Source organism: Anabrus simplex, chromosome 1, assembly GCF_040414725.1.
Source record: "Anabrus simplex isolate iqAnaSimp1 chromosome 1, ASM4041472v1, whole genome shotgun sequence".
In the NCBI taxonomy this organism is placed as follows: domain Eukaryota; kingdom Metazoa; phylum Arthropoda; class Insecta; order Orthoptera; family Tettigoniidae; genus Anabrus; species Anabrus simplex.
In genome coordinates this window covers 981,253,360-981,280,960 of record NC_090265.1, presented here as the reverse complement: position 1 = coordinate 981,280,960, position 27,601 = coordinate 981,253,360, and positions in this window count along the sequence as shown.

The window sequence follows — 27,601 nt, the reverse complement described above, 5'->3', positions numbered from 1 at the left end:
AAAAGAAAATAAAATTCATGATAGTAGACAAAAAGAAGCCTACAGGTAGAAAACAAATTAAATAACACACCGATAGAACAAGTCACAGAATTCTCCTATTTGGGTAGTGTGATTACCTCTGATAACAGGTCCCTTTCGGAAATCAAGAAAAGAGTAGTGGTAGAAAAACAAGCCTTCTAAAATAGGAAAAACTTATTGCTAAACAACCATCTCAGTTTGGAGACCAGAAAATCATTTCTCAAGACCTGTGTTTGGAGTGTGCTACTGTATGGATTCGAAACCTGGACGTTAAGGAAATAGGAAGAAACAAAACTTGAAGCTGCAGAAATTTGATTTTGGGAGAAGAATTTCAAAAACAAGTTTAAAAAAAACACATGGCCTTGTTTTAAAGAGCGTAAAGTATGACCGATATTTATCAAATACGAAGAAGAAAAGGAAAACAAAGTTCTTTAGACACATACTGTGACATGACGTTCTTTTCCAGACCATCATTGAAGGTAAAGTACTGGGAAAGAGACCCAGGGGACAACCAAATATGTTATACAGGGTCTTTATTTATGCTTGGCAGGGACTTTCTTGCTCGACCTTGGCCGCCAGTGACGGTTCAGTTGCCGGCTACCGCGCGTGCGTATGAACGGCAGAATACGGTGCTCAAAATCATTATCATGCATTTTGTTCACCATGTTTACAGTTTATACTCAAAAATCACTATCATACAATTATCATTTTACTCACCATTTTTACAGTTTATGCTGAAAATGTTCCCCATGGGCTGACAAAATAATCGGCATCTCCTAATGAAGTTTTCGGTTACTCTACCAAGTTCTTCAGCACTGATGGATGCAATCGCAGCTCTTATATTGTCTTTAAGTTCATCTAGTGTGTGAGGGTCGTTCCCATAAACTACATTTTTTAACATTCCCCACAAATAAAAATCACATGCCGTTAAATCTGGGCTACGAGGGGGTCACAGATTTTTACTTATGATCCTCGTACCAAACGCGCTTCAGTAAGGAGATAACGACCTTTACGTCTATTTTTATTGTTTACTGAACCTGTAGGTTTGAATCTCTTGGACCGTTGTTTTATTGTCCGATTGATAGGAATGGGTCTCCCTGGAAATTTCGCTCGAAACTTTTGTCTTGTCCTAGCGCACGATTTTCTGCACTTAATGTAAGTATTGTTCACGTAACGAATATTTCACACACATTACAGCACTATACACAGTCACAATAAAACACTATACAATACGACATACAGTACGCAGTAGCTTCATTGAACACCCTACTACCTCGCAGCTCAGCTCTCAGCAACTGCAGAAGTGCCGGAGCGGCCGCTAGCGGACTGTCATCGCCGGCCAAGTTCGAGCGATAAAGTCCCTGCCAAGCATAAATAAAGACCCTGTATATCAGCAACTCCGTCGGTGAACTGGCATGTGGTTCATATGGCAACATGAAGGGCTAGGAGAAGATGGTCAGATGTGGCTACAGCGACAAGGCATGGCTTCTAGTAGATGATAATGTGCTTTTGGGTACAATTTGGTTGGCAATACGGTGTGAATATCCGGTTATCTCCGGGATGGCAGTTAATAAGTTATTAGCATTTTCGGGCAGTATTGTTCAAGCAATTATTCAACGTTGTGATAAGTGTCTGGTCGCTAACGACAACCATTTTGAGAATCAAAAGTAACTGAACAGGTGCAGGAAGCTTGTTTAAAACCTATGGTGTATATCTGCGTACAGCCGAACTCCATCGAGACAAACTTTCGGAGGTTGTTGAGCGATACCTTCTGACTATATTGGTATAAGGGACCCGTGGTCTCTGGTGCCTCGTTACAGAATAATTGCTTTTCGACGTTGGATGAAACTAAAACATTAAAGAGGGAGAGACTGAAAATTAAGACTTGCATTGTCAACAAACCCATCAGGGATAAGCCATCTGTGGGCAGATAAACAGGCGCAAGTATTGCATTGAAAAGTTAGTTGTAGAGTTATCTATTTCAATAGTAATAGAGAAGTGTATTTTCTTGCGTTCTGTAAACTCTACAGTGAATTGAAGTTCATAAATTATAATAAATGCACTAGTCGATTACTGATTTATACTACTACTATTACTACTACTATTATATATATATATTACAAGTGAATGGAACACTAAAGATCACGCTACAACTTCATTTCTTTCTGTTCGTGCGGGATTTTCTCTGTGTCCAATACTCCTTCATGCGTTCGCTGGCCTGCTTCCGTTGTTCATCTGTCCAGGCTCTTCCGGTCTTCTTAGTTCTTCCTGCGGCTTAAACCCCTCCCAAATCCTTCACTGTGTTCCTAAACCTATTCCTTTCTAACAGCTGGTGTTCCAAGTTGCTTAACCTTTCCATATCCTTCTTAGTTTCCTTAATCTATGCTGTAGTGGTCTTTTTTCTCCAGAAGTAATCAAATATCTGTTTGGTAAATCTGTTTGCGTTCATTCTGAAACGCCAGCCTCCTTTTCTCCATGGTCTCTGAGATTCTTTCCACCTTCTGGTAAACTTCTTTGTTGCTCCGCAGTTTCCACCCACTTTCAGTTTGGACAGCTCCCGTAATTTTTTTGAGGATTTTTTTTCCAGAACCTCTAGCTTCTCCAGCTTGTAGTTCATAGACAGGCATTCACTGGCATACAGGCATTCTGTTTTGACCACGGTTTTGTAATGTTTTAATTTGGAATTCCAGAATAAGCACTTCTTATTGTAGATTTTTGTCAAGCCGTATGCTCTCTCCATTTTTGAGATCCGATCTTCCACTGCAGCTTTTTCTAGTCCATTCTCCTGCATCGTCTCACCAAGGTACTTGAACTTCTTAACCCTTTCTATCCGTCCTATCTCTGTTTCCAGGAATTTTGGTCCATCTTTGATGGTCGTCATGAGTTTGGTCTTTTCTGCTGAGATCTTCAGTCCCGTTTGGCTGGTGATTCTTTCCAAGAGGTTAATCTGGATGGTTGCGACCTCTGGACTTTCTGATAGTATAGCGAAGTCGTCAGCAAAAGCCAAACAGTTCACTTTAATCTCTCCTGATTTTCTCCCTAAACAGATCGGGATTATCCCTTGATGTTAAAGTTCTGAGTTCCATATTCTCATTATCTTTTCTAGGACACAGTTCAGTAGGAGTGGGGATAGTCCATCACCTTGCCTCACGCCTGTATTGATTTCAAATGATTGTGAGAGATGTCCGAAGAACTTTACCTTGGAGATTGTGCTCGTTAGGGTCTTTTTGATTATATTTCTCAGTTTGGCTTTGACTCCAAATTCCCTAAGGATCTTACCCAAAGTCTCTCTGTCCACCGAATCGAAGGCTTTTTTGAAGTCTATATACGACACTACAATTTTCTTACCACTCAACATTCTGTGCCGGAGTATTGACTTCAGGTTGAATATTCGTTCGATACAGGCGTGACCTTTTCTAAACCCTGCTTGGTATTCCCCTAGTTGTTGTTCCAGATTCGCCTACTATTATATTATACAATTATTATTATTATTATTATTATTATTATTATTATTGAGATCACATATTATAATAGTGTCATATCATACGTTCTTGAGAGAATAATATTTTGGTGTCCCTGTCGAGTCATGGGTGTAAGAAACGTTGTGAAGGACTGCAAGGGACGAGGTAGGGTTACACCTTCATTAAGTTAAACGTACTCATTTTCAAATATTTATAGTTACACAACTAGCAATATTACTTACACACATTTTTTCATGCTTAATACAGAGAGAGGAAACACTGGTTGTAAAACGTTGCTGCTTGATTCACTGCAAGTTGCCAGAGACACGGCTTATCAAATGCATCATAAATAATGGCAATATTCGTTAAAAATATATAGTCAGTTTATCGCCCTGGTTTGGTTCCTCCTCCGGACTCAGCGAGGGATCCTACCTCTACCGCCTTAAGTGCAGCGTCCTGGAGCGTAAGACGTGTGGTCGGAGATACAAATGGGGAGAGAAGCAGCACCTCCCCCAGGTGGCCTTACCTACTAAATTGAACGGGGGCCTTGTGGGGGATGGGAAGATCAGAAGTGATAGGAAGTATAGGTAAGGGAGAGGGAAGGTATTGGCCGTGGCTTTAAGTTAGGTACCATCTCGGCATTTGCCTGGAGAAGAATTGTAAATCCATGGAAAACCAGTTCGAGGATGGCTGAAGCTCATCTGTTCAGTTAACCTCCCGAGGCTGAGTGGAGCCCGTTCCAGTCCTCGTATCACTTTTCAAATTTCGTGGCAGAGCCGGGCCTAAAGAGGTGGTGGCAGTAATCACATTAAACACTACACCATACAGGCGGCCTATTAGTTAATAGTTAGTATAAATGTGGTATTGAAAACTGGCTACAGAGTTGGTGACAATACTTTCCCGCAAAGTTTTTTCCTATTTATTCCTAGATGATCAGTATGGTTTCCACCCATCGATAAATCGTTCCCCTCGCACTGAACACGAGGTCATGAACGATACAATAATGCTCATATTTTTACAGAAACTAGTCATTAACTGATTTTTAAATCAAATTTTCTTCTTAACTTTTCCGAAGGCAAAGGAGATTGCGCTGTAGGCACTACAATTCATTTCTTCTGCTGAATACCCTAGAATCTCCATCACAAAATATTAATTTTTATTAATCTTTAACTTCCATATAATTGTTCTAAATTTTGCACTACTTATTAGTTTAAAAAAAGAAATTACTTATCTCACACAAAAGATTGTAGAACACAATCACATACATAAAATAAAATACACAACCATGCAAACTTTCATGCAAATACCTTTAAGAGTTTTTGGATTATGATGAAACCATTGTCTGAAAATGAAAGTTACGGAAAAAAAAAGTAGGAAAAAGTACTGCACAGTGGGACGTAACAAGTGACGTACATGGACAATGAAGTAGTGGGGATAATAAATTCTTGTTCACCAGATTAAAGAGGAGAAAATAATGCGAGTGTTTGACCCTTGAAGCAATGGTCGTGATCATGGTTTTAAGTCATATATGACTATGATAATTCATACATAATACTAACAATTTTTAATGGTGTAGGGCTCCGTTATGGGCTTTTGAGTTGACGCCCTGTGCGCGACTTGCTCATCTGTGTGGATGGAGCCGTACCGAAAATGACCTAATATTGAAGACGGCACAAAAACCCTGCCCCCAAGCTAAACGAATTAACCAATGGAGATTAAAATTCCCGACCTGGCCGGGAGTCGAATCCGAGAACTCTTCGACCAAGGGCCATCATGTTAACCATCTGGCCACGGAGACAGTCAGTACTAATAAATATGATAATAACAATGAAACTGCTACCAAGTATCAGGTGAAGAACCTCCAAGTAGCATCAAGACAAGGGAAGGTGCCGACTAGCGAGACATGTCGCACGTCTCCTGGGTTTTGACAAATAATACATTTACCGTAGGGGGAAGTAGAAATGCCTTCTTCGTCTTTCTTGACATTTTCTTAATTACTTGGGGTCGATCGACACGTGGATGAAGCTTAATTTACGGCCATATGCCCTTCTTGACACCAATTTTATGTTGAAGAATGTATTCACTACTGAGTATTTCTGTGCTAATAGTTGTGTGGTGTGCATTAAACTGAACATAAGCGCCCAATACTCGACCCAGAAGAAATAAATAGACGCGACTAGAATCAAATACGGGGCTCCCAGAACCCCAGACACCTACACTGAACATTCAGCCAAGGAGCATTACAGACAAAATATTATCCACCTTAACTTCGTCAAGGCCAGACTACACATGCTACAACAGAGATTTGAACGCAGGGTACAGTAGATAAAGGCCAACATCTAATCACCTGACCCCGAAGAGGTCGACAAAGAGCATATATCAGCTAAACCGACCATCACTTATTTTAACAATTCATATTATCTTGAGGATTTTGAGGTCAATTGCCTCTTAATTGGTGAAAGGAGAACTATCACCAAGTATTTCATTTCCTTCTGTTGATCATTCTGCATCCCCACAAACATCATTGGGGAACTGATCATCGAATCATTGAAATAATTGATCTAATACTGCGAAACCACTTATACTCAGAACATTAACCTTTGGAGGATACCCTCTTCATAATCATTCACTGTTCTAATTTTATTGCAAAGAACAGTTGACCTGATACCGAAATAAAAATTCATAACTCTCTGTATTCAAACACCATTATCCTAAATTTTAGATAATTTTCCGTACACGCATATATATTCTTTGTTGATAGGCAACCTCACAACTTGAGGAAGACTATTAAATAAATAAATAAATAAATAAATAAATAAATAAATAAATAAATAAATAAATAAATAAATAAATAAAAAATTAAAAAATAAATAGGAGTAGGAGTAGGAGTTTGATGACATGTCTTCTTCTAATTGGTTCACAACAGACCTTGCTAACTTGTACAGATATCCTGATCATATTTCCCAAATTGTGGAAATGCTAATTTATTAGGGTTATTTTTTACATGTTTTGCCATTTTGTATTTTTAGGTCATTTTCTAAAATTATACTTCCTTATTTGGTCATTTCTTGGAATTTAGTTGACTATTTATATTTTTGAGTAATTTTCTTACATGTTTGAGAATTTTGAAGCATTTACGCGTGTGGTATTGTATATTAACGCAACTTTAAGTGGAGATGAATACGGAGACTTAGAATCTTCACAACGCTTTGTCAATCTGCGTACTAAAGAAACGTTGATCACCGGTTACTTCTTGAAAATGTCCACATTCCCGGAGAGAGACCTCCAACTGTAGAAGTCTTCCTCGTTAACAGTCGAGATTTTCTTCTGAATACGCAGAGCAAAGTTCTCTGCGAAACGTAAAGAATTTCACCATTTTCTGTTGACATGGCAAAAACCCAAAAGCTTATTATAATGTATCTCTTTCCTAGCGTTTATCCCAAAGTATGGGGTCCGCTGTTTCGCTACATCTCCTCTGTTTCGTCCTATTGCTGACATCTTCAAGTTTTAAACCAACGTCGTTCATGCCGAGCTTGATACTGTCAGACCACCGCTTTAAAGGCCTTCCACGTGGTCGTATTCCTCCCGTATCAACTTGGAGAGCTGTTTTAGCAACTGAGCCGTTCTGCCTTCTCATAACGTGAAACCGTACCAGCGGAGACGCGCTTCCCTCACTTTCTCCACAGTTATTATAATACATATATAACAAAAATATAGACTATACCAAGTACGACTCGTTGGCTGAATGGTCAGCGTACTGGCCTTCGGTTCAGAAGGTCCCGGGTTCGATTCCCGGCCGGGTCGGGGATTTTAACCACTTCTGATTATTTCTTCTGGCTCGGGGGCTGGGTGTTCTTGTCCGTCCCAACGTTCTCATCTTCATATTAACACACTACACTACCAACCACCACAGATACACGCAATACTTATTACATCCCTCCATATAGGGTTGGCGTCAGGAAGGACATCAGGCCGTACAACAGGGCCAAATCCACATGGGCGATGCAGTTCGCACGCGCGATCCCACAGATGTGGGAAAAGCGGTAGGGAAAGAATATAATATACGGACTCGATTAGTAAGCTGATTGTAAAAATTTCATTTACAATTTATGTCATTTTAAAGTTTTCGTATCTTTTACCGGATTTTGCTGTCTTTTTATAGATAATTTTTAAACATTCTTAGGTCTTCAAAATCCTGGCCATCTAATAAATAAACAAATATATATATAAATAATCGTATGGTATCAACTACCATGTGCAGGCATTTTTATTTGACGCCACTTAGGTTGCGTGAGCGTCAATATCGACGTTCCGCTGTACTCTACCAGATGGCAGTACACCAACTGTCTATTGGTGATCGAAGGTTGAGCTCTGAATTTTGTCAGGTAAACACCAAGTGTGTCACCAGAGATCTTTTACGTGCCTATATCTTACAATATAGACTGTCAAAGAGACTTTTTCTCCGTTCTTCAAACATCCTACTATCACTGTCGGGTTTGAACATGCGATCTTGAGATCAGGAGATCGACGCTATACCATTAATCTAACGAGCTAATTAAGTGAGGGTTGTATCTGAGGCTATTACTATGCTCTTCCTACCCGTGTTGTTATCTTCAAACAAGGTTTACATAAGGCTTTGGCCTAGATCTTCCTCTGCAAGTTCGTGGAGCATGTACGATATAATAAAATCTCATGTCTCTTTGGCAGCACGACTCGACGACACTCCTCACTTGCAATATAAATGCTCTCCAGCAGTTCCTTGTGCAGAGAGTCGGAGATATATCTCCGTTTTTTAAGAGAGATTCCATGTTTTAATTTACAAATAATCAACTCCAGTCAAGACGACGAGGTGCCAATTTCTCAAAGCAGTCAGGATCTTTATTTTATTAGACGAAACGTATTTAACCCCGTTACGTTAGGAAATGAGCTCTTCAAGATATTCTTTTCCGAAAAGGAGTAGATTTACTGTTTTAATCTCTTAGCTGGTGCAAGCAGACGATATATATGAAGATGCACGCAGTCTTACAACGAATATTCGCGAAGAGCCCAGCGGGTATTTATCTCATCTTTTGTAAATAGGCATAGATGATCTACTAGATGGCAGGAAAGCAAGTTTTAGTTACCCGTACTAAATCTTTCGTTTTCACTCCATCAACAAAAATGAAAATCCACAGCCTGTTTTCAGTCATTCGACCGGGTCAGGAATGGAATGAATGAACCTCCCATCTAGCGGCGATGATATGAATTGTGCCGGCTGCTGAAGCCTGTCGCACTCCTCTGGGGAAATGTTTAATGACTGACAGATGAAATGAAATGATATTGGATAGAGTTTCTGGAATGAAAGATGACAGGGAAAGTCGGAGTTTCCGGAGAAAAACCTGTCATGCCTCCGCTTTGTCCAGCACAAATCTCACATGGAGTGACCGGGATTTGAACCATGGAACCCTGTGGTGAAGGACTGGCGCTCTGCTGCCTGAGCCACACAGGCTCATCACTCCATCAACAAAATCTGTTCGTAATTCCCATCCTTGCGTTACCGAAAATATTCTATGTGTTAGTGAGACGTTAAACCTCTAGAAATAAGCACTGGGGAAGGATTGCAACAACCATCGAGATATTTCATGAATCAATATACCGCGTAATGTTTTCACTGGTATCTTGGAAGGGAGGGTGCGAACAGCGGTTGAGAGTAAGTCAGATGAAAACCAATGTGGTTTCAGACCACATTAGGATTAGATTTTCAGTAGGCTATGCGCCAGGTAATTGAAAACTGCTATGGAATTAAGGGTAGAGGATTAAAAGCAATCAAAGACATTTATGTTGACATTTGGGCTACGGTGAGAATTGATGGTAGAATGAGTTCTTAGTTCAAGGTATGTACGGGGGTTAGAGAAGGCTGTGTAATCTTTCACCTTTATTGTTCATAGTTTACATGGCATCTACTGAAATATATTAAGTGGCAGGGAGGGATTCAGCTAGGTGAAAACGTTGTAATCAATTTGGCCTATGCCGATGACTTGGTCTTAATGCGAGATTGTGCCAAAAGTCTGCTGTCTAACATCTTGGAGACTGAAAATATATGCAATGAGTATGATATTAAAATTAGCCTTTCCAAGACTAAATTGATGTCAGTAGGTAAGAAATCTAAGGGAAATGAATGTCAAGTAGGGAATACAAAAGCAGGATCTGGTAGATAAACTCATGTAGTATGTGTGTTCTCTGAGAATGGTAGTATATTAAGTGAGACTGAATCAAGGTGCAACAGGACTTAACTAGTGAGTTCACAGTTGCGATCGACAGTATTCTGTAAGAAGGAAGTCCGGTCCCGGACAAATCTATCTTTACACCGGTCTGTTTTCAGACCAACTTGGCTTTACTGGAGTGAAACCTGGGTGGGCTCAAGATATCTTATTCATAAGCTAGAAGTAACAGACGTGTAAATAGCGAGAATGATTTCTGGTACAAACGGGTGGGAACAATGTCAGGAGGCTAGTACTCGGAATGAGGAAGTAAAGGCTAAGTTACGAATGAACTCAATGGACGAAGCTGTGCGCATAAACCGGCTTCGGTATTGTTAGTAAATTCATAGAGGCTTGCAGACTGAACGCTAAAAGGCATAACAGTTTGTAATGAAGATGTATGTATGTATGTATGTATGTATGTATGTATGTATGTATGTATGTATGTATGTATGTATGTATGTATGTATGTAATGTGTTATGTATTTATGTATTTCACGATGCGCTCATAAATCGTCCTTACCTCCTGGTGTACCTCCGCTGCCTGAGCCACTTCAAAACGAGTTGCTGGATCCACTATGATGCCTTCTTTTATGTCCACTATAAATATATGAAACATACAGTACATAAAGCAAAATGGAAGGAGAGAGTGTTGCCATATTATGCTCCAGACAATTAAGACTCCGCGTCAACTTCTGTACCAAAAGCTATGTGCACTGGTGAAGAAAGAAACAGAAACGTAAAGTGGAAACATCACAATGCACATTATAGTATAAGCATATTACTACCTTCTTGTAACGGAAGTAGGTACTATGAACATATCAATATTTCCGTTTTCTTTCACGAAACTGCCCTATAAATAATAATAATAATAATAATAATAATAATAATAATAATAATAATAATAATGATGCAGTTGTATCAGCATTTCAAATAGAAAAAAATCTGGTAACCTTCAGCTGCCAGGAATCGAACCTGGGCCAAATGGCTGCGATGATACTATACTATTAAAACCCCCTAAACTGCGGGAATGGCTTGTGAGGAGGAGTTGCAGATCCGGTTCGAAGTTAAAATATAGTGTTTCTGTCCGCGTTTTCCCCATTGTGAGTCCCTTCGGAAACTTTCGTACATTTGAGAGTAATGCTATAATTTCTGTTCTTCGTAGTCAGAAGTAGATGAGGCATACCATGTTCATGCCTCAAAACGTAAGCGCTATGTAATGCGGCTGGGAAGTTTACGAACTAAACCGCAATAGAACGGTGATACCGCACTCTGACAGCTCGCCGCAGAGGTAAGCTAAATTGTTGATGGGACTGAAGCGAGCTTAATTAAATCTCAAACTCGTGTTAGCGGCTGTGAAAATGAACATTGTAAAACCCACATAACTGCGTAAACACGCTTTATGGTTGATAAAATGCCTGTTTGTTAACCGCAGTGGTCCTTTACACGTTCTAAGTGCAGAGCATTAGTTATCCTTTCACATTAATACATGTTAATTACAGGGTGATAGAAATGTTCGTCATACTCGTCCCTTGTCCTTAAAACCTCATTTACCCTGGGGTATGATCGCCGAGTGATGTCCTCACTGGCATTTTAACCAAGATGTCATGGTTCGATTCTGTGCGAAAGCATGTGGATTAAAAGAAAGTTACGTCCCTGTGGTTCGTATTCTGCACAAAACTGAAAGTTCCGTGGATATGATCACTATATCAATAGCCATGTAAACTGCGAGCTTGCTCTTTTTGCAAACATTTACCCTGCTACTTTCAGTTCAATTCTAGGCTCTGACAATATTTTATGACTTGTCTGGAAGATCGGAACGGAGTGCAGTCAGTCTCAGACAAACAAAATGAGATGATCATTGATATAAAACAATTCCACTGTTGGCCAGTGTCCTATAAGTCGCCAATAGCAGGGGCCGTTTCCAGTAATGAATATTACCGAGCGCTTTCCCACCACCTCTCGATAATATTTAAAGGTTGAGCTTCCCAGGCGGCCCGGTCTGTGAATTTTACTGATTCCCATCACACTTTTCACATGCTTTGGACTGGCTACATGGAATATTTATTGCATATAGGCTTGTTTAAAATCAGCTATTGGCTTCGGCAGTTACTTTGACCTCAAATTAAATTCTGTCACTTAAATTTGCATTTACTTTCTTTAAACTTTAATAGGTCAACGATTAAACTCCTCAAAGGTTTTGGAGATGAGAATTATTTTTAAATCAGTGAAAATATCACCATATGTTTAACCGTTCTTTCCAGCCTGTCATTTAGAGTCATATAATCAGTCTGAGCTGGGCCCTTATTAGCGCACATGCTGTGCTCCCTTCTTCTTGTTTTTCTTAAAACAGTTATGAGGTCCTTAACTCGGATATTCGGTCTCCCAAGTTTGGTATTAAATTAATTGTGCCATACTTCGACAGAGTTGTTGTTTCGATCACGCTTGATATAACGTGTCCATAGCTCGACTGGAAATTCTTCGTGTTCCATCCATCTCTCCACGAAACAGTCCAACAATCCAGAAAGATTTCCATTGTCAGACATTCTGGAATGTATTTCCAGCCAGACAGCCAGCCAGCCAGTCGCCAGGAACATCCTCATGTTGAAGAAACGCAAGTTGCAAGTTGCTTTACATCTCACCGACACAGATAGGTCTTATGGCGACGATGGAACAAGAAAGGGGTAGGAATGCGAAGGAAGCGGCCGTGGCCTTAATTAAGGTACAGCCCCAGCATTTGCCTGGTTTGAAATTGGGAATCCACGGAAAACCATCTTCAGGGTTGCAGTCAGTAGGGCTCGAGCCCACTATCTCCCGAATACTGGATATTGGCCGCACTTAAGCGACTGCAACCATCGAACTCGGTGAAGAAATGCAAAAGCAGCTCATTCTCACTTCGATGTTCATAAGCGACACTTGTTAAAAAAACTGCATGTGAATTAAACTTACTTTTTACGCCCAGGTGCCTTTCCTCACGCCAACTGTGTGTGTGGAGGGATGTACCGATACGCGAATTTTTTTTTTCAATTTTTCTTTACGTCACACCGACACAGATATGTCTTATGGTGACGATGGGATAGGAAAGGGCTAAGACTGGGAATGAAGCGACCGTGGGCTTCGTTAAGGTACAGCCCCAGTATTTGCCTGGTGTGAAAATGGGAAACTTTGGAAAAGCATATTCAAGATTGCCGACAGTGGAATTCGAACCCACTATTTCCCGAATGCAAGCCCACAGCTACGTGATTCTAACCGCACGGGCCGGGCTGAGTGGCTCACAGGGTTGAGGCGCTGGCCTTCTGACCCCAACTTAGCATGTTCGATCCTGGCTCAGTCCGGTGGTATTTGAAGGTGCTCAAATATGTCAGCCTCGTATCAGTAGATTTATTGGCACGTGAATGAACTCCTGCACGACTAAATCCCGACACTTTGGCGTCTCCGTAAACCATAAAGGTAGTTAGTAGGACGTAAAGACAATAACATTATTATTATTATTATTATTATTATTATTATTATTATTATTATTATTATTATTATTATTATTATTATTATTGTACCGGGAGGTACACCTCCACTAATTCAAACTTTGCGCCAGTTGAAACTCCTCTACTGGAGGAAGCCTGAACTTTAACTACAGTGTTAATTCTCAAGTTTCTCAGAAGATGTCACTACTTGTAAATTTTGAAGTGTTCTGAACTGTGTCGTTTTCGATGTATTTTTGTTTTGCCTGTAGTAAGAAGTGTGAACATTCTTTCCTAGATGGCACTACTGAAGGATTACAATTATGCACCCTAGTGCGAAGTGAAAGAACTGTGTTTTGGAGAAATTTTGGGTTCATAAGTTTGTTCTTTGTTAAATTTCTTTCAGTCATTGTTTAGGTTGGCTGTATAACCCTTCACCTTCCGCCAGTTTTGAATTCGACCAATGAGTAATTTTTGTAATTAATTTCCCACCAATCCTGGTTTTCTTCCTCAGTTTTGACATGTAATCTTTTGGCCGTCCAATAAAATGATTGTGGGCTGGTTTTATCATTCCTAAAAGGTCTCGAATGTTCCGCGAGGGTATATAAACTGCTGATTTTCGGGTCTCTGCGCCACTTCAGTAACACCTATCATTGTGTAAATTATGTAGCAGGGGGCGGGAAGCGCGTTTTTCTTCGGGCAGCAGTTCAACCACCAGGTAATGGCCGTTTTATAACTTATTTTCTTGCCAGCTCAGCAGTTTAACCCTCGGGGCGGGTTCGAAATCTTTTACCATGTAACTTTCCCCTAAATGTAAAAGACTTTTGGTTTAAATTCTGCCTCTGTAACTACATATTGGGACAGAGAGTGCTTAACCCTCTCGAGCTCCCACTCATATTGCTTTAAGGTGAACTTATTTTCACAACCGTTTCTTCCCTCCTAACGTAATGTAAATCGTTTTCTTATATAAGTCACCTCTTTAGTATGGGATTAGCCCTTGCATTAGCGGCCTAGTGCCAAGTAGGTTTCAATAAGGCGTATTTGGAGTGCTGTGTCGCCTCCTCTCAAGTTGGTATATTGGAGGCCATGTAATTGTCCTGTTTCTTCACTTAATAGGCCTCAGTAGGTTGGGTAATTTTTACCCCTGTATGTCCTTGGAGGACAGCTTGAATGTGGAGTTTGGTGTGGCCTTTGATAGGCTGTAACTTTGAGAGCGGGTTGCTCTTCGAAAAAAAAAAAAAAAATTCTGTGTGCCTCGAGGAGGCTTTACTGTGTAATTGGGAGTAAGTGCTCCCGGGCATGATAGGGGTTTTCTCCCCCTTTTGTTGAATCTTGTATATTCGAGTAAAGTTGGGCTTATTGCTCAAGGATTGTAAGTCTGGGTCTCGACGCCCAAGTCCTGTAACCTCGGTAATTGGACATTTTTCATTGGTTGTTATGCTACTATGTACCTGTCATTCTTGTTATTTCTTGATTTTGCAAAGAAAATATAACCTTGTTAAATTTTATCTTAACTTTAATTTCGTAAGTTGAGACCTGTTCACCCCAGCACCTTCTTTCACCTCTAACTACCACGGAAAACTCCGTAACAATTATTATTATTACGAATAAAAATCCATCCGTTTCATTACTCCAATTTATTTTATTATGACCTAATAAATGCACACACACAATTTTAACCAGTTATGAATGGCCACTCTTACTAATTTCTGTGTATTTACAAATTGCTCTTCGTTATGGCGCAGCAGGAGGTCCAGCCCGTTGCTATCTATACCTGCGGACGCTTATCCCTTGCTTTCCCTTTCCCCTAGTCCAGCCACCTCATACAGCAGTTGTGTGTAGATGATGCTTGTTGTTTTAAGGGGCCTAACATCGAAGTTCATCGGCCCCGTTGTGTGTAGATAGCTGGATCTGAACACAGGGCCACTGGCTACACAACACACGATGACTGTTCGTTTGTTTGACTCCACTGACAGTCCAGTAATTCACACAGTCACACGTAGTGAACAACCAAACAGCTCAGCAGTATTCAACAGCAAGACGATACTCACAACAGCGAACATTAACACAGGTCCATTTACTTTCACACTCGCTATAGCAGCTTCCCTCGCTGAGCCTCAGTTCACAGAAATATACGAACACACAGTACAGTTTTTCGTTCTTTCGTCTCCACCTACTCACTGGTGTCTCCGACACCACAACAACCGCTCCTCGGTGAAGACCTCGGTGGGACACTAGCGACAGCCAACACCCCTCTCGCCCTCAGCCTAGCCACCGGAACCTAACGCACTGAGTCTCTCACTGACTCCACCACGGAGCCCAACACTGACAGACTGTCCGCGGCTAGCCTCCCTTTTTATAGGTCGGGTGATTTGAGCCAGAAAATTCGCGATGTCACTAGAGGCAGAACATTCCCGTTGAATCTCCAAGAAACTCACAAGTAAGCCGGCCGACGAGAACAATACACGGAAAAGCCGCGCCCACCCTACAAGCCGGCTGAGAGATCCCAGGTCGTCTGAGTTACCAGCCCCATCCTGTAAGTACCGAAAGGGGCTATCACGGGGCTAGCACATAAAATTATTATTATTATTATGTCCGACTCGTTGGCTAAATGGCCAGCGTACTGGCCTTCGGTTCAGAGGGTCCCGGGTTCGATTCCCGGCCGAGTTGGGGATTTTAAGCTTCATTGGTTAATTCCAGTGGCTCGGGGGCTGGGTGTTTGTGCTGTTCGCACCATCCCAGCAACTCACACACCACACATAACACTATCGTATACCACAATAACATGCAGTTACCTACACATGGCAGATGCCCCCAACCCTCATCGGAGGGTCTGCCTTACAAGGGCTGCACCCGGCTAGAAATAGCCACACGAAATTATTATTATTATTATTATTATTATTATTATTATTATTATTATTATTATTATTATTATTATTATTAACCACACGGCCAAATCACTCGGAATCGCGATTTTCTGTAATGGTTAGTAGTGTGGTAGGTTGGGTGTAAATACAGATTTGTGTATTCAGACAAACAGAAACATCCGGTCTCCAAGCCATATGAAGTAACTAGTTGTGGCTATAATTCACGAGGTTGGTTGGTAACAATACATGTGACAAGGCCACTGTGCTGACCATTCATCCAAAGAGTCGGACGATATTTATTTATTTATTTATTTATTTATTTATTTATTTATTTATTTATTTATTTATTTATTTATTTATTTATTTATTTATTTATTTATTTATTTATTTATTTATTTATTTATTTGGGTTAATGACTAAAGCTTGAATTTAAAATAAATTAAAGCAACAAGTACTATTTCTGTTATTATTGCAAATAAAGGCGCTTCTCTGGGGTCAGTAGTGGGGTGTTTGAAAGATAATGAGGGATCGTGGCTGAGAGTTCACTGTTCCCCACTATCGATAAACTGCGTACAACTTCGTTAAAAAACCCGGTTGGGCATTTAATTCACTTTCTCATGAAACTTTATTGTATCCTCGCAATTGATTTTGAGACGTAATTGTATCAGTGTAATGAAGCCCCATGCTGTTCCCCTGGGTGAAAGAGTCGCTAGGGTTGACATCATTATTGACTGTCGAAGCAGCGTAATCCTGTTGTAAACAACTGATATTGACTAGTATGGTACTGTGGTATCACGTTCCACGCGTCATCCACCTCATTACCATTCGTTCACAAATTAGGAGTACCACAGCTCCGGTGCAACATTCATCTCTTCCTTATTGTACCAGTGCTATGTAGTAGAATGGGTGGCCTACTCTAGCGCGCTGCAGGGGTTCTCATTAGGATGTATTGATACGTCAAATTCTAATAATACCCCTCAGTAGCACAGCAAGCATTTTAGTTACACATATTGTAGGGAACTCTTCTAGCTGTTGAGAATATATTTCTAGAATGTATCCTAATGAGAACCTCTACAGCAAGCTAGAGTTGGTCGCCTATCCAGCACTCAGTATAGTAATACAGACAACAGGGGAAAGAATGATAAAAAGAGTTATATCCACGTAATTATATTGACTCATTTTGGATGGAAACGTTTCCCTTTTTGCCTTGTCTTCAGATGCTCTTACATAATATTCACGTCATAGGTTCTGCTTCGCTACATTCCAGATATCCTTGCTGTAACCAACATTTTACTTTTTTGGTGTAAAAATCAAAAATAAATGTACTGTAGGTGTATATAGCCGCGAAATAATGTAATAAATTTCGTGTGACTCTTGCGAATCTGGTGCAGCCCTTGCAAGGCAGAACTTCCGATATGGCTAGGTGGCATCTGCCGTTTATTGTGGTGGAGGATAGTGGTGTGTGAGGTGCAGGAATTTTGGAGACAGCACGAACACCGCAGTACCCGAACCAAGTGAATTAACCATTTATGATTAAAATCCCGTACCCGACCGGGAATCTAAACCGTGACCCTCTGAACCGAAGGCCACTTCGCGGATCATTCAGCCAAGAAGCTGGACGTAATACAATGAGAAAAATATTCAGCACCATTTAGATGTGAATTCTTCTTCTTCTTCTTCCTCTTCTTCTTCTCCCAGTTATCCGTGTTCGGCAGTAATGTGGACTGAGCCCAGATTCAATCGTTAAATTGGAAATCGTGGCTAAACTCTTTATAAAAGACACCGAATAGAAAATTCCGGTCTAGAAAGCTAAGATAACGCCCAAGAGGATTCATCGTGGCGACAACATGCCTCGTAATCTACTGGCCTTAGGGCTGGGCAGCAGTCGCTTAGTTGCGCCAAGGAGTTTGGTTTGGAAAAGAAAATAGACCACCGAGCTCAATAGCTGCAGTCGCTTAAGTGCTGCCAGTGTCCAGTATTCGGGAGTTAGTGGGTTCGAACCCCACTGTCAGCAGTCCTGAAGATGGTTTTCCGTGGTTCCCCATTTTCACACCAGGCAAATGCTGGGGCTGTACCCCAATTCCTTCGCACTCCTAGACCTTTCCGGCCCCAACCCCACTGTCGGCAGCCCTGAAGATGGTTTTCCGTGGTTTCCCATTTTCACACCAGGCAAATGCTGGAGCTGTACCTTAATTAAGGCCACGGCCGCTTCCTTCCCACTCCCAGCCCTTCCCTGTCCCATCGTCGCAATAAGACCCATCTGTGTTGGTGCGACGTAAAGCAACTAGGAAAAAAAAAGACCTGTCCGACCTTTCCGGTCCCATCGCCAGTGCGACGTAAAGCAACTTGTAGGAAAAAAATGGATCGAATAAGGCATAGTGCATAGTGGTTCGTTCTAGCCTTTTTTTTTTTTTTTGCTAGTGGCTTTACGTCGCACCGACGCAGATAGGTCTTATGGCGACCATAGGATAGGAAAGGCCTAGGAGTTGGAAGGAAGCAGCCGTGGCCTTAATTAAGGTACAGCCCCAGCATTTTCCTGGTGTGAAAATGGGAAACCACGGAAAACCATCTTCAGGGCAGCCGACAGTGGGATTCGAACCTACTATCTCCCGGTTGCAAGCTCACAGCCGCGCGCTCCTAACCGCACGGCCAACTCTAGCCTTGATAAGTGCACTAGTTTCCGATTTGGAACTGCAATCTGAGTGCGTTTTGTAATAAGTGGTGGTGGTGGTGATTGTTTGTTTTGAAAGGAAAAAAATACCTGAATCCCAAGTTTCACAAGTTTTGTGTCGTAGGTTAGGAACAGTGGTGGCTGTTACGCTATGGGCTAAACACTGCGTACACAATCTCCAAATAATCCAAAATGTTCTTTTAATTTTATATTTTATTTGTGGCAGTGAGAGTTTTTAATTGACACAACCATAGTTGTTTCAAACAAGGGGAAATGCTCGAAGGTGGAACTTGTCGAAGACTTCCAGGCGATGACACTTAAATGAGTATGAGCTACCTGTAGATGGAAGTTATATGGAATAAAGAAAACTTATTAGAGAACTCGTGCTTCTAAATTATTTCCAGCACAAAGTCGACGACCTCGCTGTGTGAACTGTTTAGAAAAACCGTCGTTACTATAAACATTTCTCTAGCTGTTGACTTCGGAAACGGTATAGAGGGAGACCTTCCTACTAATACGAAGGCAATATACTTCGTCAATGGAGTAATATTGTGATCACATGCCATTCAGCCCTCACAGGTGTAATCGAGTCGACAATAGAAGCTTTGGAAATGTTTCTGTCAAAGTATTTTCCATGATTCATGGACTACGAATTAATTTCTTTTCTTTTATTTCTTTCTTTACGAATTTCTTTACGTCGGACCGACGCAGATAGGTCTTATGACGACGATGGGAGAAGAAAGGGTTAGGATTGAAGAGGAAGCGACCATGGCCTTAATTAAGGTACAATCCCAACATTTACCTGGTGTGGAAATGGGGAAACCGCGGAAAACCATCTTCAGGGCTGCCGCCAGTGGAGTTCGAATCAACTATCTCCCTAATTCAAGCTGACAGCTACGTGACCCAAACCGCGCTGTCACTATAACTTAATTCACACAAAAGTACAATGTACCCAATTTCCAATCAAATATTTCTTATGATCAGTTTGATGTTATAAACTATTTATCAATTAATAAGAGTGACGATGATCAAGATACTTATACTTGCGATTGACTTATATATCCTACTTGTGTTCAGTGTAGCCCTCGTTGGTCTCTTCCTCTAAGTGTAATATAAAAGCAAACAAATCAGTGACACAATAGCCCATTAAGAACTTAGCCTGCCAAGTAAGTTGCTGTCAGGTCAGATGGTCTGCAGATTTTGGAGTGCCACAGGTCATCGTAGGGGCTGCCTGGCCGAGACAGTAAAGGTATGCTCGGTTCACCCGGAAGGACATTAGTTCGAATCCCCGTCAGGAAGTCGAAAAATTTAATAAACGAGATTGCCACTTTCGGAGGTTCACATGGCCCTGAGGTTCACTCAGCCTACATCAAAAATGAGTACAGGGTTAATTCCTGGGGGGAAAGGTGGCCGGGCGTAGAGCTAACCACTCTACCCCATCAAGTGCAGAGCTTACGTATAGTGGAAGCCTTTACCTTCCACCCCTCCAAGGACCTTCATGGCCTGTTCGGATATGACTTTGCTTTTTACAGGTCATCGTAATGACTTCCTGAGCCATATTGCCTGGGTTTCGTGATTGAGCTGTCTTCATATTTCGCTGCAAAAAAGGCTATTTTCTCTGTATCCTGAAATTGTTTGTGTTCTGATGTGTGTGAACTGGAATATTGTTTCGTGGATTCATCATTAATATTATTTTATGATTACAAACAAGCAATATTTTACGTTAATATTTTATTTGATATGAGTGGTATATTTGTCATAATTAATCGAATTACTCTGCTAATGCAGTTCATATGTGTCAGTGACAGTCGGCGGACATGATTTCACAGGACAGAGAGGAAATGAAAGTTCGATCAGATCGATGAATCGGTTTTAAATTGTCAGCATGAGTCCAAGTTCAAGGGTTCGAACCCGGCTAATGTGGTCGATTTCTAAAGGGTCAAAATTCTTAGCAATCCATGCCGTTTATGTTGGTGAGTTAAAGATCTCTGGTGGCGCACTAAGTGTCACCTGGCAAAATTAAATTAACTCAACCGTAAGAACCGTGCAGTAGAATATTCTGCTCCTTCACTTTTTCGCAATTTATTGCACTTAGTACTTCCTGTGGATATACCCTAGTTTGACGACCGGATGCCTTTTGTGATGACAACCTTGTGCGGAGGGATGTATTTACTTTTGACTGCTTCTATGGTGGTTTGATGTGTGATGTGTTGCATATAAAAGAAGTTGTTAAGACTGTTACAAACACCTAGTCCCCGAGGTAGAGGAATTAACCACGGAATTAAAATACCTCGCCCTGTACCCCCGTGGGTGGGGGTGGTAGAATAACACTCAAGGTATTTTCTGCCTGTCGTAAAAGGCGACTAATAGGGGCTCCAGGGTCTCTGAATTTTGGAGCATGGGTTGGCAACTTCGGGACCGTTAGCTGTGTCCTGGGGTTGCTTCCACTTACTTGTGGCAGGTTCCTCATTTTCATCTATCCTATCCGACCTTCCTTGGTCAACTCTTGTTCTTTTCCGACGCCAACGGTATTCGGTATTGAGGCCTAGGGAGTCTTTTCTTTTCACGCCCTTCGTGGCCTTTGTCTTTCCTTGGCCGATATCTTCATTTTTCGAAGTCTCTGACGCTTTATATTTTTGCTCTCTGCGTAATGTTATGTAGAGGATGGTTGCTTAGTTGTACTTCCTCTTAAAACCATAATCAACACTACAATCTCGTCCTGTTAGCGGGTCCCCGAAGTGAAGCCACTGCGTTGGCTATTCAGCCAAGGAGCTGGACACGAGATAGACAGGCCGAAATTTGCGAATTTATAATACGGTTTCTGTGATACACCAGGGAAATAATAACAAGGGAGGTTTATGAAAGCGGTTAGTTAATTCCGTTATTGTCTGTTAAGTATGGATGTCCTCAAATAGCACATGCAAAGGTTATTCAGTTTAAGGGAAACACCAAAAAGCGATAATCAGGCGTCCTATAGACGATTAGGTGGTAGGTAGTTTATTGTATTCAGTGGGCCAAAGGGCGGTATTGAAGCTGGAGTGGTCCTACAAGAGGAGCTCTGCATGGATACAGATATCCGCGGTTAACTGTGAAATTAGTCTTGGCGGATGCACACTGTATGGCAGTGCGGATAATTTTGCTGATAATTTTTAAATAATTATGTTTATTGATTTTCATTCACTTATACTCTAGAAAAGGGGCTGCCTGGCCGAGGCGGTAAAGGCATGCTCGGGTCGCCCGGAAGGACGTGGGTTCGAATCTCCGTCAGGAAGTCTTAAAATTTAAGAAACGAGATTTCCCGTTCAGGAGGTGCATATGGCCCTGAGGTTCACTCAGCCTACACCACAAATGAGTGCCAGGTTAATTCCTGGGGGCAAAGGCAGCCGGGCGTAGAGCTAACCACTCTACCCTATCACGTGCCGAGGTTAACAATGGTGGAAGCCTTTACCTTCCACTCCTCCAAGGATCTTTATGGCCTGTACGGAGGCGACTTTTCTTCGCTTTGCTTATACTCTAGAAATCTCGACAAGTGAGTCTTTATTACAATATATGCAGTTAGCCTATTTTTGCTTGTGGTGAGGCGGCTCTTAACATTAGTATGGGGAAATGGTGATATACACTGACTGAACAAATGTCATGGGATAGCGGAGCACTGATGCGCAGGTGTGTTGTCTGTGCACCACACGCCCCTGTGCCAGCGGTAGTTGTATAGGAGACCTTGTGAGCAGTGGCTGTGCATGTGACAGGTGTAACATGGAACGTCGTCGTGAGCTGACACCGTTCGAACTGGGTATGGTGGTCGGTGCCCGACGGATGGGAAGTGCGATTTCGGAAGTGGTGCGGGAATTCGGCTTCACACGATTAACCGTGTCCAGGGTGTATCTTGAATGGTTAAATGCGAGTGTCACCGTCCACAACAGACGAACGACCGGCCGTCCAGCCACTCTCGATGACCATGAACGGCGACATCTGAGACGGATTCTCAATAGTGAGAGACGGGCAACCGTGCAACAAATCACGGCTCAATTCAAAACAGGCCGTGCTAGACACGTCTCCCAGTAGACAATCCGTAGGAACATGGGTTCTATGAGGTATGGGAGCCGGCGCCGCACACGGGTGCCACTGTTAACCCAACGTCATCGGGCACAACGACGCACATTTGTCGCCAGTCACCAGGGATGGACACTGGAACAATGGCGTAACGTTATATGGTCGGACGAATCACGATTTCAATTGCACCATGCCGATGGGAGGCACCGTGTATGGCGCAGACCACATGAAGCGATGGATCCCGCCTGGCTCGAAGGTGTGGTCCAGGGCGCTGGTGTCTCTGTTATGGTCTGGGGTGCATTTTCCTGGTATGGAATGGGCCCCTTAGTTGTTTTGGAAGAGACTTTGAATGGTGCGCGGTATGTTGAGCTGCTCGGAGACCATCTCCACCCATTTTTGGCCTTCCAGCGCCCAGACGGTTCTGCGGTGTTTCAAGATGATAACGCGCCGCCACATCGCTCCCACGTCGCCCGGGAATGGTTGCAGGAACATGCAGCGGAGGTCCAACGACTGCCATGGCCACTCAGGAGCCCCGGTGTGAACCCTATCGAGCATATCTGGTATGTCCTGGAACGCAGGCTCTGTGCCATGGATCCTGCACCCACGAACAGACCAGCATTGGCGGCCGCTCTGCAAACGATTTGGTGTCAGCTGCGTCCAGAGGTCCACCAGGGACTTGTCGACTCACTTCCACGGCGTCCCACTGCAGTTCGCAGGGCCAGAGGAGGCCCCACACGCTATTAGGTGACTATCCCATGACATTTGCTAGGCCAGCGTATAAAGAGCCTTGAGACCATGAAGCCGTAAATCTGATCTAAGCCTAACTAGCTCCTGTCCGTAATTAGTGGAAGGAAGGAACAAAGGTTCCGAAAAAGAACCGCTCAATATGTCTGTAGTTGTCGCAAGAGGAAATGCCTCATAAACGTGTCACTGTTAACAGACCTTTTCAATACCTTGGACATAAAATAGTCAGATCGTTGCAATATCCACGGATAACCATTCGCGGATGTGGATGAAGGAAGTGCGGTTGCGGGTGTGGATGCGAAGCGACTGCGGATAATATTTTGTATATCCGCGCAGGCCGCAACCTGTAACTTACACTTCATTACATTCAGACACAGTAGCCGTGTTCTGAAGGTCACTACTCAGCACCATCCATAACTCGGCAGCTTCCATACTGTGTCAGCCGTAAATGAGACTGAGATTTCGGGGAGGCTGTATCTTGCTATTGCGGTAGGTAGAACCGAGGGAGTGGATGCGCGGTTTGGGTCACGTAGCTGTCAGCTTGTATTCAAGAGACAGTGGGCTCGAACCGCACTGAACATGGTTTCCCAAAGTAAATAAAAGAATAAAACAAAAAGTCAATAGATGTATTCGAAAATACTGTAAGGTGGACAGTTTGTATTGAGATGTGGTAAATCCGCCAATACAATAATATGTATTAGGAACATATCAGTACAAATTTAGCTCAGCTGTCTCAAAAATATTTTCCTTCCACCTTGTCGAACGTTTTGGCGACGATATGTGTTTATAGTCCATTGTATATCGATTACTGATAGACTTCGTCGTGGAAATGCATTTTTCTATCCGTACATCCTTTCTCTGTGTATAAGCAATATTAAAATATTCATTGAGATAAAACGTCAAAATCAATACCGAAGGAAGAACAGACGTATATAAAACAAGTTGAGAGGAAACCTTTTTATTTGGATGAGACGAGCTCGTCTTATTCCCTCCATGCATAAAGAAAGGCTTAGTTTAAGCTTTCCATTTCCGGTACTGTGCGCTCCATAGATCGGAAGCTAGCCAATCCTCGAACAGCTTGGATGTTTGGAATATTGTTCAGCTTTTTCTTTCTCGGAACTTTTGACACCTTCACATTCATTTGATACTAATTCTCCCCAGAATGATTATATTATGGCCTGTCCTTCAAATGTAAAACCTCCCTTCATAGCTGTAATTTACACACGCACTGTAGAGGCAACCCAGTCCACTTAAGAGCTAGCCAGAGCTTACTTATGAGCGTGAGACTTGGACTACTTACGGAACACACTTTAAAAATCTGGAAAACTACTACCTGTGTTGTTTTAGAGGAATATTTGGAGTAAAAAAAGACAATCGGACGAATATCAGTACTTTGGAAGACTTCAGTACCACAAGCATTCCTCCATGTAGGTGGGGGCGGTAGAATTCACCCAAGCTCTTCCCTGCCTATCGTAACAGCCGACTAAAAGGACCAAGGATCTTTACTTTGAGAGTGTGGATTGGCGTCCGTGGTTCCCTTAGCTGAGTGTGATATTGTTACTACTTACTTGTGTCAATCTACCATTCAAGCCATTGTTAATCAGTTTTTCCTTCAGTGGAGAATTTGCGTAACTCTCTTAAATTGCGTGTTCTTTCATGTTGTCCAGGTTTTTTATTTTAACTGACTCCAGGCAAGTTCAATAGGGTTCATGTCATGCAGCGATGTTACTGTTTCAGTCGAACGACATTGACGTACGGAAGAGAGACATTAAAAAATTTCTACATAATGGTGGTGTGAAATATCGTACATGAAGTTGAATTGTTCTCCGAAATAGGAGCAATACGTTTCAACATTGATCGAAAGATATAGTCCCGATATTCAGGAGTCTTGAGCTCGTCCCGCATTACCAGGCCAATCGTACGGTGAACCCCCATAATTGGCATTCCAAAATATCTCTGAGTTTCCACTTTGCTGCGTTCGCTGCATCTGAGACGTACAATATTACAGAATTTTCCCCTAGAAGTGATATGAGATATTCTTCCGTTACCAAACATTATTCCTTTGCTGTCGAAGTGTTAAGATGTAGTGCACGTCTTGACTATTGAGAACATCGTCCTGTATTTCTTTTTATTTTATTTTTTAAGTTTGGAGGGATGCCCGCCTCTGTGGTGTAGTGGTTAGCGTGATTAGCTGCCACCCTCGGAGGTCTGGGTTCGATTCCCGGCTCTGCCACGAAATTTGAAAAGTGGTACGAGGGCTGGAACGGGGTCCACTCAGCCTCGGGAGGTCAACTGAGTAGAGGTGGGTTCGATTCCCACCTCAGCCATCCTGGAAGTGCTTTTCCGTGGTTTCCCACTTCTCCTCCAGGCAAATGCCGGGATGGTACCTAACTTAAGGCCACGGCCGCTTCCTTCCCTCTTCCTTGCCTGTCCCATCCAATCTTCCCATCCCTCCACAAGGCCCCTGTCCAGCATAGCAAGTGAGGCCGCCTGGGCGAGGTACTGGTCATTCTCCCCAGTTGTATCCCCGACCCAAAGTCTGAATCTCCAGGACACTGTCCTTGAGGCGCTAGAGGTGGGATCCCTCGCTGAGTCCGAGGGAAAAACCGACCCTGGAGGGTAAACAGATTACGAACGAACGAAGTTTGGAGGGACATAGAAATCATTAGTTAACATGATAACACACGCCTCGGAGTTTTTTCGAGTCGAAAGTCGCAGAAGCGGTCATCGGTATCAGCTTAGCCGATTGAGGGATAGAATTACATTCATTTAATGTTTTTTTGTAACAGTACGTTAGGTTAGGAAGTTTCAGGACCTTAGCTCTGGACGAGGTAGTTGCAAGAAGAACCAAAATACCGTAATTTCCAAATTTTGTATTTCAATATCATTTTATTTTTATTTCTACTAAATACTTCAATCAACAGGTTAATAAATAAAATAAACAAATACATCGTCTCGCCCGTCAGTCTTGGTTTTCTGGACGGGAGCCGCTATCTCATCGTCAGTACATCCTCAGTCGTTCTTACGTAGGCTGAGTAGATTGCATCTCGAACCAGCACTCAGATCCAGATAAAAATCCCGTTCTGGCCGGGAATCGAACCCGGGGCCTACGGGTAAGGGGCTAGCACGCTACCCATACACCACGGGGCCGGCTCTACTAGCACAAAACGAGGTATAACTGTGTATCTCACAATAAGGATTAATTTGGGAATTGAAAACGGTACAGAAGTACACTACGAAAAAATATTGTTGAACCCACAGCAAATTTCTTGAATGATACAAATCACTTGTGGAGTCAGTCAAGGTTTATGGTCTTCTGGGAGTTCAGGGTGCAATACCGATGTTGTTTGAAGCTTTAGAAAGAGGTTTGGCTTGTCATATTGTCTTAGAGATAAGATTGTAGTGACGGTGCTGAAGAAATCCTGCCAAATTTTAAATCACCATTTCAATCCGAATATTTTGATTACGGTTTGATGCAGCTGTAATGTTAATTTTCTATTAGTAAGTATACGGATTCGTACAGGGATACCTTTGTTGGAGTCGGTCTTTTGCTGTCCCATCAAATGGAAGATACGTGATACAGATACGGACAGTGTGGACGGAGCGTTTCCCCGATCAGCACTCCGTATCACCGCCTCGTGTCTTACGCATGGCCCAAGCTACCGTCACTCTTCCCTACTCACCGTCCTTCTGACGTCGTTTAGTTTTGCATTAGCCTTTATTGGGGACCTTCCGATTAAAAAAAAAAGATTCGGAGTGGTCCATGGAAAAAGTTCAACGGTTAACAGTTGATAAGTTATTAACAACAAAGGACCGTTTTGTGGGACCCAAAGGAACTGCATCATGTAATTGGTTGAAGAAGAATGACCCATGGGGGGAAATCACAAAAAGACATTGGGAGCCCTATCGCACTGTGCAAAAAAAAAAAAAAAAAAGAAGAAGAAGGTCCGGTATATCTGATAGAGCCAACTGTAGCTGGAGAGCCAACACTCAACAGATGATACAAGACCGATGTGTAGAAAAGTAACAGATACGCACAGATGATACAGATACGTGATACAGATCTGGCAACTTTGTCAAAAGAAGGCTGTAT